Source organism: Ambystoma mexicanum, chromosome 3p (genome assembly GCF_040938575.1).
Source record: "Ambystoma mexicanum isolate Mex_15411 chromosome 3p, UKY_AmexF1_1, whole genome shotgun sequence".
Taxonomy (NCBI): Eukaryota; Metazoa; Chordata; class Amphibia; order Caudata; family Ambystomatidae; genus Ambystoma; species Ambystoma mexicanum.
Genome location: NC_090925.1, coordinates 348,907,112 through 348,920,903, shown reverse-complemented (window position 1 = coordinate 348,920,903; position 13,792 = coordinate 348,907,112).

Below are 13,792 nucleotides of genomic sequence, written 5' to 3'. Positions count from 1 at the left end.
TTTATTCCCAATTTTTTTGGGACGATCTGTTGGCTTCCGTGGTTCCTGTGGGCATACGCTGCATTGTGGCTGGGCACATGCAGGCTTGTAATGTATTTGGTTCAGATGCTTGGGTTTGAGTCACACACACCCCTCCTGCTTCCCGTTTCCATGGGCTTGCAAAGGGTGTGCCCAAGTGACAGTGAATTACACAGTGACGTTGGACTCCCATGAGCTGTGTGGGCAGTCTGTAGTCAATACTGTGTATACATTCCTAGTGCATATTGCTGTTGTGTTGTACACTGCATGTTGCATTGATGTGTAACTCTTCTTCTGTGTCTACCTCCCAATTTGCAGGTCCCTTCCTCATATCCACACAAGGACCTCTAGTCTGGAGATGGGGTCCATGTTGGCAGCAGTGCACCTACAACTCTACATGGCGACAACACTGCACAGTTGGTAGTGGTGGGAGTGCAGGCATTTCCAGGTGGTGAGACTACTAATATGTAACATTTGTGATGTCATGTTAATGGTAGTACGTGCTCAAGTATGTTGTTGGTCCGGCATTGCTGTGAGCATTTCAGGTGTTGCAGGTTTCTAATAGGGACACTGTACATAGTGAGACTGATGTCATGTTGTGGGGATTACTTTGTTTACCTGCAATTAGCATGACATGGCACGGTGTGTCGTGTGGCGGTGCTGGGGTTGGGTTGGCTGACATGGCACTGTCCTCTTGTTGCATTTTGCAAGTGGGTATTCATTTTAGCTGCTTCAATGTGTAACTTCACAAAACTGCATTGGTGGTGTCTGTGTGGGTAGGGATGCACACATTGTGACACTTCCAGGTGAACAATCTCAGGCTGATATGGTATTCACGGTTCATTCTCCAGACATTCAGGATCAGTGTCAGGTTGAGTCATCATTGATAGTCAGATGGAATGTGCCAGGGCAGTGTGCACTCCACAGGGGTGTGATTTCTATGTGAAGTAATTAGCCACTAGCTGTGTACGGGCTGCCTCCCCCGTGCCCTTTCCCCTCCCATGCGCAGCGGCTGTGCATGTGGTTGGGGATGTGGGGCCACCACCATGTCCACGGCCAGGCCCCGGCGTGTTGCAACGTTGTGCAGGACACATGCTGCCACTATGATCCTGCACACTACTGGGGGAGCGTATAACAGCTGCCCGCCAGAACGGTCAAGGGAGCGAAAGCGTGACTTTAGCACTCCGAATGTGCGCTCCACTATGCCCCTGGTTGTAATGTGGGCTGTGTCATATCTTACCTGGGGTGGCGTGGTGGGGTTCCGAATTGGCGTCATCATGTGGGGGCTGAGAGGGTAGGCACTGTCCCCTGTGGAGGTGGTGATTGGTATCATTGGTGGGGTTGTGACCTTGCTCAGTATCCAACATGCATGCATGTGCAGTGGCATACATACTCACCAAGCAGCCATGTATCGCCATGCCGCCCAGCTTCTAGGTCCCGGCTTAGGGTGGACATTCGGTAAATGAAGCTGTCGTGGGTGGAGCCGGGATAGTTGGCATATACTGAGGTGATGATTCCCTTGGCATTACATGCTACCTGCACGTTGATGGAATGCCAGTGCTTGCGGTTCCTATAGATGTGCTCAGATGCCCTGGGGGGACGTAGAGCCACATGGGTGCAGTCGATGGCACCTAGCACTTTGGGGAATCGTGCCACAGCGTAAAAATCCAGGGCGGCAGCATGCCTTTCTGCAGGTGTTCTGGGCAGGTATATGTGCCTGCGGACTGATGGGCGTGCAGTGATGATGTTCAAGACCTGGTGTAGGCAGCGTGACTGGGTGGCCTGTGACACCCCACCCACTATGGCACTTGTCCGCTGAAATGATCCAGTGGCTAAGAAGTGCAGTACATTGAGGACCTTCTCCAGGGGGCTGAGTGCTTGGGAGCACAGGGTGGGTGATGTGAGGTCATCCTCCCACTCACTCACCAGGTCCAGTATAATGTGTGGTGGAAACCTGTACCTCCCATACACCTGGTCATCAGGCATCCCGAAAAGGCTGGTTCTGGGTGTGAATATTCTGGCCCTGACTATCCTCCTCCTCCTCCTTTGGTAGCCCACTGCCACTGCTGCTAGGAACGGTATGTTCATCCTGGCGTCTGAGCTTGTTATTGTTAAAGTCCGCAAATTTATGCTTTGCGCGTGTTCTAGGCGAGCGTGTGACCCGCGCACCCCTGGAATCCAGTTCCCAGTCCAATAGCGTGTGGAAATTCACACGCACCACGGGATACAGCGTGTGACCCGCGCACCCCTGGAATCCAGTTCCCAGTCCAATAGCGTGTGGAAATTCACACGCACCACGGGATACAGCGTGTGACCCGCGCACCCCTGGAATCCAGTTCCCAGTCCAATAGCGTGTGGAAATTCACACGCACCACGGGATACAGGTTCGCTGACGTACTTGCGTGTGTAAGTGCCCGCGCACCCATTAAATACACGTACATAGGCCAATCGCGTGTACGCGCACTTTTGTCCAATTACACGCGATGACACTCTGACGTGCAGTATTTCCACGTGTGCCCCGTCATCACGTGCTGAGTGGGGAACACCCGTGCGGGTCACGTCACAGACGCGCTTACGCGCTGAGGGACTCTGGTCCAATAGAATCGCGTATGCGTGCTGACGCGCTTACGCGCTAAGGGCCTTTCCTCGGATTTCACGCTGACGTGCAGGATTTTCACGTGCCAAATCACTCCGTATCAAGCTGGCCACGCGAAAACACACGGAAGACCACGCTCCTGCCCAGAAGGCCGAGTTACTGCCCCCCAGTGCCCCGAGCAGCCTCCCACGTGCCATCTGCTGCTGCCTGCCTGCCTGCCTGCCTGCCTGCTGCCACCGTGCCCTGCCATTTGGTGCCTGCACATCAGCCATCTGCAGGGGTCCAGTTGCTGTGTCCACCCCTGCTGGAACTGAAGACTCCCGACTGGGATTACATCGCTCCACAGCCCAGCCCCAGGACCCAGTTGCCCACCCACACCTGCCTCTGGGGTTGCCATGTCGGGCACTTCCACATCTGGCACCAGTGGCAACCCCAGGCCAGAGGGGCAGAGGGGCACCAGCTTCACTGCCACCGAAGTTGGTGTCCTGGTGGAGCATGTCCTGGGGCAGTATGATGCCCTCTTTGGATCGTCCCGCGCCAGCAAGGAAGGACGGCAGAGGATCTGGGCCGACTGTGTGGTTGCCATCAACGCGGAGGGGGTGGCAACCCGCGACGTCCTGAAGATCAAGAAGCGCTGGGAGGACTTGAGGTCCAGGACCCTTGTGAAGGCCCGGCGCCTCGTGGAGGGGGGCCGGGGCCGCATGAGTTCCATCCAGATGAGGGTCCTGGAACGCGTACGCCCAGCGCTCCACGCCCAGATCCTTGAGAGGGAGGCCCGTCTGGAGTTGAGCGGTAAGTGTCCAAGCATTACTGTGTGAGACAGGGCATGTTGCGGTGTGCTGGTTCTATGATACTTGCCTGTATGTGTGCCATAGGCCATGTATGCATGTATGTGTGCAGGGACATCATGGTAATGCATGTGCGACCAGTGATGTGTGACCCACATGGTTGTTGCATGTGTTCAAATGCCGCATGGGGAGCCCTATGCAGATTTTGAACATGAGAGCATGCCAGTCTCTGTACCTGGACATGGGTGGGGGTGAGGGATGGGTGCTGATGCCAGGTTCATATATGGTAGCCATGTCTGTGTGCCTGACCTGCGTGTCTGTGACTTGTGCATGCCATGGATGCATGACACATGTGTGTGACAATGCACAGATTCAGTGAAGCAGCCAAATTACCCTTGTATCCGCTGTGTTTGGTGTGTTTGGGGCCAGACGGATGTGACTGAGGTGAAGTGTGTGCATGTGATAGGCATGAGCCATGATGCATGTGAGTTACATATCATTGAATGTTTCAAGAGTCCATTGGACATGCATGGAAATGTCCATGGCATGCACCATGCCTGTTACTGTGTGTGTTTTGCCTGGACTGACCCATGTGTTGTGGAGGGACATGATGGAAGTGTACTTTGACAGTGGTGCTCATCTGCTATTGCTTCCTGTCTAGGGGACCATTGTACAGTGCCATGATGCTTGTGTTCTTTGTCTCCCTCTACGCAGCGGCTAGTGAAGAAGAGGGCGGAGACGGCGCTGTGGAGCAAGGCGGCGGGGATGCCCCCACGGCTGCAGCGGAAGGGGTGGGTGAGCCCCCACAGGGGCCTGCTACGGTGGGAGACGGTGAGGAGCCATCCAGGTTGGTGGTTTGCACAGAGGAGGAGGAGGCCGCCACTGGGGCACACATGGGGCCTGGTGGGGGCATCCCTGCTGGTGCAAGTGGTGCAGTCCAGGGCCAGGGGCAGGAGGCAGCACAGGTCACCGTGGAGGGGCCTGTGCATGTCGCTGTCCCTGACCCTGTGAGTGCACCACCATGCACCAGCAGGGATGCCCCGTCCCAGGCCAGTCCGCAGGTAGAGGGGATGTCCATGTCACCTGACTCCCCTCCACCTGCGGACGTGGGAACCCCTGGCCGTGCGGAGAAGGTCCTGATTGGGGTCGCGATGCGCACGGCTGTGATTCGTGATGCCGTGCGTGCTTCCCGGGAGGAGCACGCACGTCATCACGAAGTGCACCGTGCCGACGTGGCCCAATTGGGATCGGCCATGTTCGGGGGTTTCCTGCATGTGTTGGCCAATGTGGCGGCCCTCTCCTCCTCTGTGCAGGCTATCCACCAGTCGTTCTCCTTGCCGTCTTCCAGCCCAGATGCCACCAGGGCCCCCTGTGGACCTGCCCCGACCAATGCAGCCAGCTCGGTGGGGATCCCATCCCTGCCACAGTTGGGAGTCGGAGGTCCAGCAGGGGTGGACAACACAGCAACTGGACCCCAGCAGGTGGAAGATGTGACAGCATCATCAGGCAGGGCACGTGCACGACGGCGTCGGTGGTTTCCATCAGCCTGGATGCCGTCGTGCTGGCAGAGGCAGTGGCGTCGGAGGCAGCAGCAGGCTCGACGTGGGAGGCATCATGGCTCGGGGCCTTCAAGATCAGAGGGGCAGGCATCGGCCGGAGGGCAGGGCAACCCTGGGATGGTGGTGTCTTCCGTGTGGGAGCAGTTGGTCCAGCGGATAGGTGCGGAGCGGCAGCGGGCGGAAGAGGAGCGGCTCACCATGGTCAGGGCGGAGTTCTCCATGCGTCGGGCGTTGAGGCGGGCTGAGTGCCTCGAGGAAGCTCGCAGGGAGTTTGAGCTGGACATGGGGTTATCCCTGCGAGACCTCGGGGCCAGGACAGAGTCCCGCCTCCAGGACATCGACATGGAGTTCGATGATGCCCTGGCCAGCAACATCACCGAGTGAGCCGCAGGACTTGCCCGCTGCCTTTGTATATAGTTATTTAGTTATTTAGTGTTAGGTTTCCTTTATTAATTATTTTTTTTTTGGACCGCTCGGACAATGGCCACTTTTTTGTATATATTATTTTCATTAGGTAGTAGTAGGTTTCATTTATGGTGTTGGGCTCATGGACCCTGGAATTTTCGTGTATATAGTTTGCTTTTTGAAGAAATTATTTTTTTATTAATTATTGTGTTCACCATGAGGAAATGGTTTTTCATTATTTTACTTCCACATGATTTTGCTTTGGACAACATTTGTTTTTGGATTACTTTGTTTTTTTTATTTTTACATTTGTTCTCGGACATGGACCATTTATTTTGTTATCGCCATTGTTGTATGTTTGATTTTTTTACTTATTTTTCATCTTTAATACATGTTCTTTTTAACTTTCACTTGTGGTATTTTCTCATTGGTTTCATACATGTCATGATATGGGTTTTGACATTGACTTGCACCCATTGTGTATGTGTGTGTGACGGACATGTGTTCATTTACAGACTTGCCATTGGGGTTGTATCATGTAATTGCATTCACTATGTGGGTGGATGCAATCCTTGCCTGGGTGTTTGTGCTGGGTATGCTGCCCATTACTGCCATGATTGAGTATCGTCAGGACCTGGGGGCAGGGGGACATGTGTGGGTGCCTGGTGGATGCTGCCCCTGCACTGCTGGGGTGTGGGGGTGGTGGGAGACATGAGTGGGGGCCTGGTGGAGGGTGCCCCTGCACTGCTGGGGTGTGGGGGTGGTGGGAGACATGAGTGGGGGCCTGGTGGAGGGTGCCCCTGGTGGCTGGGGGGTGGGGGTGGTGGGAGACATGAGTGGGGGCCTGGTGGAGGGTGCCCCTGCACTGCTGGGGTGTGGGGGTGGTGGGAGACATGAGTGGGGCCCTGGTGGAGGGTGCCCCTGGTGGCTGGGGGTGTGGGGGTGGTGGGTGACATGAGTGGGGGCCTGGTGGAGGGTGCCCCTGCACTGCTGGGGTGTGGGGGTGGTGGGAGACATGAGTGGGGGCCTGGTGGAGGGTGACCCTGGTGGCTGGGGGGTGGGGGTGGTGGGTGACATGAGTGGGGGCCTGGTGGAGGGTGCCCCTGGTGGCTGGGGGGTGGGGGTGATAGGGGACATGGGTGGGGGCCTGGTGGAGGGTGACCCTGGTGGCTGGGGGGTGGGGGTGGTGGGAGACATGAGTTGGACATGGGTGGGGGCCTACTGGCAGGTGCCCCACAGTGCTGGGGGGTGGGGGTGGTGGGGGACATGAGTTGGACATGGGTGGGGGCCTGCTGGCAGGTGCCCCACAGTGCTGGGGGGTGGGGGTGCAAGGGGACATGTGTTGGTGTTCATTAGTTCAAGGAGACATGTGCCTTTGCTGGGGGGCATGCCCATGTTGGGTGGGCTGCCTGCGGGACATGACCAGGGATGCAGGGTAGTCCCCTGTGGGGTGGGCTGCCTGCAGGGGCCGTGGAGGGTGTACAGGGTACACCTGGGAGGACCCAAACTGTCAAATCACATGTGGGACTCCCCGGCACCCCTGAAATACACGTACCGTGCAGAAATCGCGTGTAAAACTTCCCGCGCACCCCTGAAATACACGCGCCCAGGCTATTCGCGTGTAAAACTTCCCGCGCACCCCTGAAATACACGCGCCCAGGCTATTCGCGTGTGGAACTTCCCGCGCACCCCTGAAATACACGCGCCCAGGCTATTCGCGTGTGGAACTTCCCGCGCACCCCTGAAATACACGCACCCAGGCTATTCGCGTGTGGAACTCCCCACGCACCCCTGAAATACACGCGCCCAGGCTATTCGCGTGTGGAACTTCCCGCGCACCCCTGAAATACACGCGCCCAGGCTATTCGCGTGTGGAACTTCCCGCGCACCCCTCAAATTCACGCGCCCAGGCTATTCGCGTGTGGAACTTCCCGCGCACCCCTGTAATACACGTAGCCCGTTCCCCCAGGCCCGATCGCGTGAGGAACTTCACGCGAACCCCTGTAATACACGTAGCACGCTCCCCCAGGCCCGATCGCGTGAGGAACTTCACGCGAACCCCTGTAATACACGTAGCCCGCTCCCCCAGGCCCGATTGCGTGAGGAACTTCACGCGAACCCCTGAAATACACGTAGCACGCTCCCCCAGGCCCGATCGCGTGAGGAACTTCACGCGAACCCCTGTAATACACGTAGCCCGCTCCCCCAGGCCCGATCGCTTGAGGAACTTCACGCGAACCCCTGTAATACACGTAGCCCGCTCCCCCAGGCCCGATCGCGTGAGGAACTTCACGCGAACCCCTGAAATACACGTAGCCCGCTCCCCCAGTCCCGATCGCGTGAGGAACTTCACGCGAACCCCTGTAATACACGTAGCCCGCTCCCCCAGGCCCGATCGCGTGAGGAACTTCACGCGAACCCCTGTAATACACGTAGCCCGCTCCCCCAGGCCCGATCGCGTGAGGAACTTCACGCGAACCCCTGAAATACACGTAGCCCGCTCCCCCAGGCCCGATCGCGTGAGGAACTTCACGCGAACCCCTGTAATACACGTAGCCCGCTCCCCCAGGCCCGATCGCGTGTGAAACTTCACGCGAACCCCTGAAATACATGTAGCCCGCCCCCCCAGGCCCGATCGCGTGAGGAACTTCACGCGAACCCCTGTAATACACGTAGCTCGCTCCCCCAGGCCCGATCCGCGAACCCCTGAAATACACGTTCACGCGATCGGGCCTGGGGGAGCGGGCAAATCGCGTGTGACACTTCCCGCGCACCCCGGTATATATGCACACGTATTTTTTGTCAGCGGGTGTCCGTGTTTGTGGGTACCCCTTTGCACGTCATTTTTCCTGGAGGGCCACAGTATGGGACATTCATCATGGCAGTATATAGGTGCTATTTGTTGGCGCACCTTTTGGCGCACATTTCTTACAGCCGCAGAGACGCTACCGCCTCCTTTCTTGTGGCGGTCGTGTTTGTGCCTGTGCGCTGGTTTGAGCGTGCGCTTTTTTCCCCTATTCTATTCCATGAATACATGTTGTAGGCGAGCGTGTGGGCGTTCCGCGCACTTGTGCCCTGTACTTCCCCCGTGACGCCCACTTTTTGGCAAGTTGTTCCCCATTCCGAGTGTTACGCCCGTGTTCCGCCTACTTTTGTTGCGTGCGCCGCGCTATGTGCGAATTTCGCTGTGGCCTGTGCGATTTTCGCTGTGACCTGGCGCACGCTGTTAGATAGCCTGTGCGCCAACGTGCGCCAACGTGCGCAGCGCACTTTTTTATCGCACATCCGCTGGTTTTCTCGCGCACGGCCTTCCATGAATCGACGTGCGCTGCTTTTCGTGCGATTTTCGCACTTGCACTGCGATTTTCGCTATTCCACTGCGATTCGCACGTTTTTGCCCACTTGCGCCGCGCTATTTATTCCATGAATCGGCCTGTAAAGCACTAGGCACTTTAGCGAGCTGCTAGCACTAGTAACTTTATTATGCATTATGCACTTTATGTGTGAAGAAAAGGTATATTTTAAAGAATGGTAAAAGGTTGCCGTTAGATTCATGGTAACTTTGTTTAGCATAATATTGTCAATGCAGGGCCTTTGTAAATATCAATGCAATGCTTTAATTGTGAGGACAATTCACATTGAGTTTAGTATTTATGTCAACATGATCACTTGATCACGATTTATGCAACTCAAATATGCAGGGACTCAAACCCCTTCAAAGATGTCCGACAGCATTGTCAACAACATTAAGTCCCATTTTCTATGTTTACTGAAGTAGAACTCCATTGTCCCATTTTTATGTCTGTAGGCACATGTTTGTATTTAAACAAATTGGTGGTAGTAAAATGGTGTTGTGAGCAAGCGGCAAGTAATGCTGCGAAACGCGTCGATTTTCTTGGGAAGAATGGAAGATGTATTTTAAACAAATAAAGAAGCCATAAATGATACGCTGGTAACCGTCTACTCTTTGAAGCCTGGTACGAAGGAGAGTGCTCCTTAAATGACTGACGACAAGCCAGTTTCTTTGACAATATATATATATATATATATATATATATATATATATATATATATATATATATTTTATTGCGAAATGTAGTCAACATTTTGACTTTTTACACAAACAAACAAATAATACAGAGAATAACATTTTTACAAACCAAATTACACATTTATTTTCTTATAGAAAAAACACACAGACTGCAGAATTAGAAAAAGCAATAAAAACCCAAACAAGGCCACCTCAAAATAATCATTTCACAAAGGCATCCAGAAGGAAATAATGATAAAACATAAAATCCCCAATACTCATATGCTAATCAATGCACAGCAAAGTAAAAACGTTTAATTCTCATTTGTAATTAGTTTCATATCATTTAAAAAACATGTTACTTCATACGTAAGAAAGGGTTCTTGGCCTTGCGATAATCTTTCCCAAAACAGGTTTGAATTCAGTATTTTTGGGTTATGCACAAATCTTTGAAATCTTTTCAGTCTCGGGGGCCATGTTCCCATACACTCTGATAGCAAATGGGCCGTGGTTTGCTTTACACCATCTTCACATCTATCACAGATGTTAGACGGGTAGGCTGCTGGATCTCTAATGTGCTGCAGTTCCAATGATAGGATCAAATTTAGTCTAAATCTTAAGAAATCTGATCTTAATCAAGGGTTTGAAGATTTTTTCAGATATGCCGGGAGGGATCGAACAGGTTTGTCAATTTGCGTCTAAGATGATGATATTTTGGCCGCTCTCATCTTGGAAATGGTTCTGATCTAATCTATTCATTTGATGAATTCCTTTACCTTTAAAGGATTCTGGATTAAAGTGTCAATAGTGCTGTCTACCGCTACTAGTATATTATTACAAAAAGATTTCAAAGTATTGAGAAAGATGTTATCATTCATTTTCATCTGACCAGCAGCTTCAACATATAAAGATGTTTCCTGAGGACACAGAATCAATCTATATAGACTCAACCATTTTCATTGCATTACCAACAATAGAAAACCCAAACCTAGCTCATAACTTACGCATGGCATTGGTATACAGTTTGGCAGAACTAATACTTTTTTCCATAACTGGCTCTCAATGTTCTCCCAATTCACATCAAAAGATTGTGGATAGCACTCTAAGCCATAGCTGATAGATAGAGGAACCATCCCGACATAATATTTGATCAGAGGTATCAAGGAGAATCTACAGTGCTTGATGTACACGCTTTTCATTTGCGCCCCAAGCTTTCTTTGTTTAGGCTCAATGGTTATTAGAAGATGAGACACCCTAAATAAATCAACTCTTTATAGGAACCACAATATTGTTCAAATGCCATACATATGTTTTAGTTATTTTGTGAGGATGTTTAAAGATAACAATCTTTGATTTTGCTGGATTTATGGCCAGGTCATTTAGGCTAGCGTATCCAGCTAAGGCTGTCAATAGCCGCTGGAGACCGACTTGGGTGTGGTCCATTACCACAATATCATCAGCATAAGCCAGCCATATGCTGTACCAATCATAGGAGTTTTGACTGTGCCAATCCTAGGAGCCACCAAGCCTTTCTCTAACAGCCAATGAGATAAATCTGCCATAAATAATATAAACAGAAAAGGAGCCAGGAGGTAGCCCTGACTAACCCACCTCTCTGTTTTAATAGATGTAGAAAGAAGACCAGATTTTATAAGTCTAACTCTAAGAACAGAGCCTTGATGAAGATGGATAAGAATCTTTAGGAGGGCGTCAGGATGACCCAATTTTTTAAATTTCAGCCATAGGCTATTTCTGTTTATAGTATCAAACGCCTGGGAGAGGTCAACCCAGGCCGGAAAAAGCGGAGTGCCTGCTTTGACAAATGATGGCGATGTGATACAGGTGAGAATTAGAATGTTCAGCGTAGTTGATAGACCTCTCCGAAAGCCTGTCTGTTCCCTTGGAATTATACTATTAAATGTAGCCCATTTATCCAATTCCATCAGAACTAAACCACTAAAGATTTTTCTATCTGCATCTAATAGTGATATTGGCTATAATTGGTCGCCAGGGTTCGATCTCCCTTTTTATACATCGAACTAATGATCGCCTGTTTCCATGTATCCGCAGTTGTTTTAGAGACAATAATATTGTGAAACAGGATCTTCAATATTCTGGCCCAAACTAAAAGGGCTATTTTTCAGAACTAAGTTTGACAGGCCATTAGGCCCTGGTGCTCTTGAGATAGAAGATTTATTTATCAGGCACTGTTACGCTCACCCGGTATCCACAGGGACCCCACCCAGCCGGGTTACTCGCTGGTATGCTTCTCAGCTTTGCCCTGATGTGGTCTGCTGGGAAGGTTCTGCCTGAAAATACAGGAGGACCGTGTTCAAGACTGACCGACTGGGTAAGTATTCTCCCTCCACCCCGTATGATTTCAGTCCCTCTGGCGCCCTCTCCTCACCTTGTGGTAGAACTAGGCGTGCTCTCCGTCCTGCCTTCTTTGCAGGAGCGCATTGTCTTTCATGGGCGAGTGCGGTCCAGTTATTTCACTGACGCCGGCCCGTTTGATATTGTTCAGGTAGGTCTTATTGCTGTTCTTTAGTTTTGTTGCTCCCCTGCATGCCTTTCTTTGTTTAAAATGTCTCTTTTTTCTCCCTTAGGTATGCAGAGCTTCAGCGCAGCGAACTGGCTTGGTTGAGCCCTGCTGGTAAATGATGGCGCATTAAGAGCGCTATGATGCGGTAAGTAAGTGCTATTCGCAGCGCTGCGAAGTCTTGCCTTTGCTAACCTGTGTTTTCCTTCCTTGTAGGTCGCGGTGTTCTTCAGCGCGAGTGGAATATCTGGAGTGGTGCCAGCCGAGAGTTAAGCCTTTTGAGCAGTTTGTAATTTGTAAATGTCTCTACTGCTTTCTTTAATGTTGCCTCTATCTTCCTCTTTCAGGTCGTTCTGTCCGGGAGGTGTGCAGATTCAAGGAAGCTGTTCTCAGTAGCTGCGAGTGTTTAAAGATGAAGAGTGCAGGTAAGATGCTGCTGCTAATGATGTTCCTTTTGTCTCCTTGCAGGTTCTGCTTCTCCGAGGTTCGAGGGAATAGCTAGACATGGTGAGCATCACGTTGCAAGCTGCAAAGTAACGCGAAGCGTGTTGTCTTGCTTGGGTGTGGTTTAAATAGCCCCAACAAAATAGTCCAGGTAAAGTAGTCCCTAGGCTACCACACCCAAACACTAGACAGCATAGCTTGGTTCTTAAGAACCAAGCTATGTGGATGCCTCCATGTTGGCTGACAATATAATAAAGTAGTTCCCAAGCACATTTTTTTTCATGGTGTATGAGCCTGACGCCATAGGTGCCAGGACTGGCCCCATGAGGGCTTTTGAAGAGGATGCCTGGCTCTAGAGGCCTGAGCCCTGACTCCACCTGGCCAATGGGTTTGCCAGAGGGGGTTTGGGGCGAGGGTTGTGACAGGCACTCCCCCCTAAGGCCCCTCCCATGGTGTTCCTTCTGTCTGGCCCAGGTTTGGTTGGGAAGTTGCGATGGAATTGCCTGATTAGACGTGGTGCGTGGATATTCTCACTGGGCTCCCAGGATCTATCTTGTGGTCCAAATCCTTTCCAATTGACGAGATAATAAAGCTTGGTCCTAGAGTATTTAGAGTAAAATATATCTTTGACTTCAAATTCTGGTTCTCTGTCAACAAGTATGGGCTTAGGTGGTGTCCCAATCCGTGTGCCGGGTTGCATTGGTTTCAGGAGGGACACATGGAATACCGGGTGGATGTGTAGATTAGGTGGTAAATCCAGTTTCACAGCTGCTGGGTTGATAATTGCCTTAATGGTATAGGGTCCTAAGAATCTGGGATGAAAGGTCCGGGTTCCCTTGATGGGTACGAATTTAGCGGCTAACCACACTTTGTCTCCTACTTGATAATCAGGGGCCTTTTTCCGGTGTTGGTAGGCGAATCTCTTTTGTTTTTCTTTGGAATGAATAAGGTGTTCCTTTGCCCTTTTGAAAGCCTGAGTAATGGTTGTGTGTAGAGTCTTTACCGCTGGCATTTCCAAGCTGGCTGGAAGGTCTAGTTCAGAGGTACGTGGATGTCTGCCATAAAGGGTATAGAAGGGCGTTTGTCCCGTGCTTGAATGCAAAGAATTGTTATATGCATATTCGGCTTTCCATAGTAGGTCTTTCCAATTCCTTTGTTCGTGGTGCAGCATGCACCGTAAATATTGCTCGAGTGTCTGATTGGTTCTCTCGGTTTGGCCGTCCGTTTGGGGATGGTGACTGGTAGATAGCCGAACGTCGATCTGCGCCATTGCACAGCATTTTTTCCAGAAGTTTGAAACAAACTGGTTGCCTCGATCATAGACCAGAACCGAAGGGAAGCCATGTAGCTTAACCACGCCCTCCAGGAACACTTTTGCTAAAGTGGCTGCGTCTGGGAGGCCTTTCAGAGGAA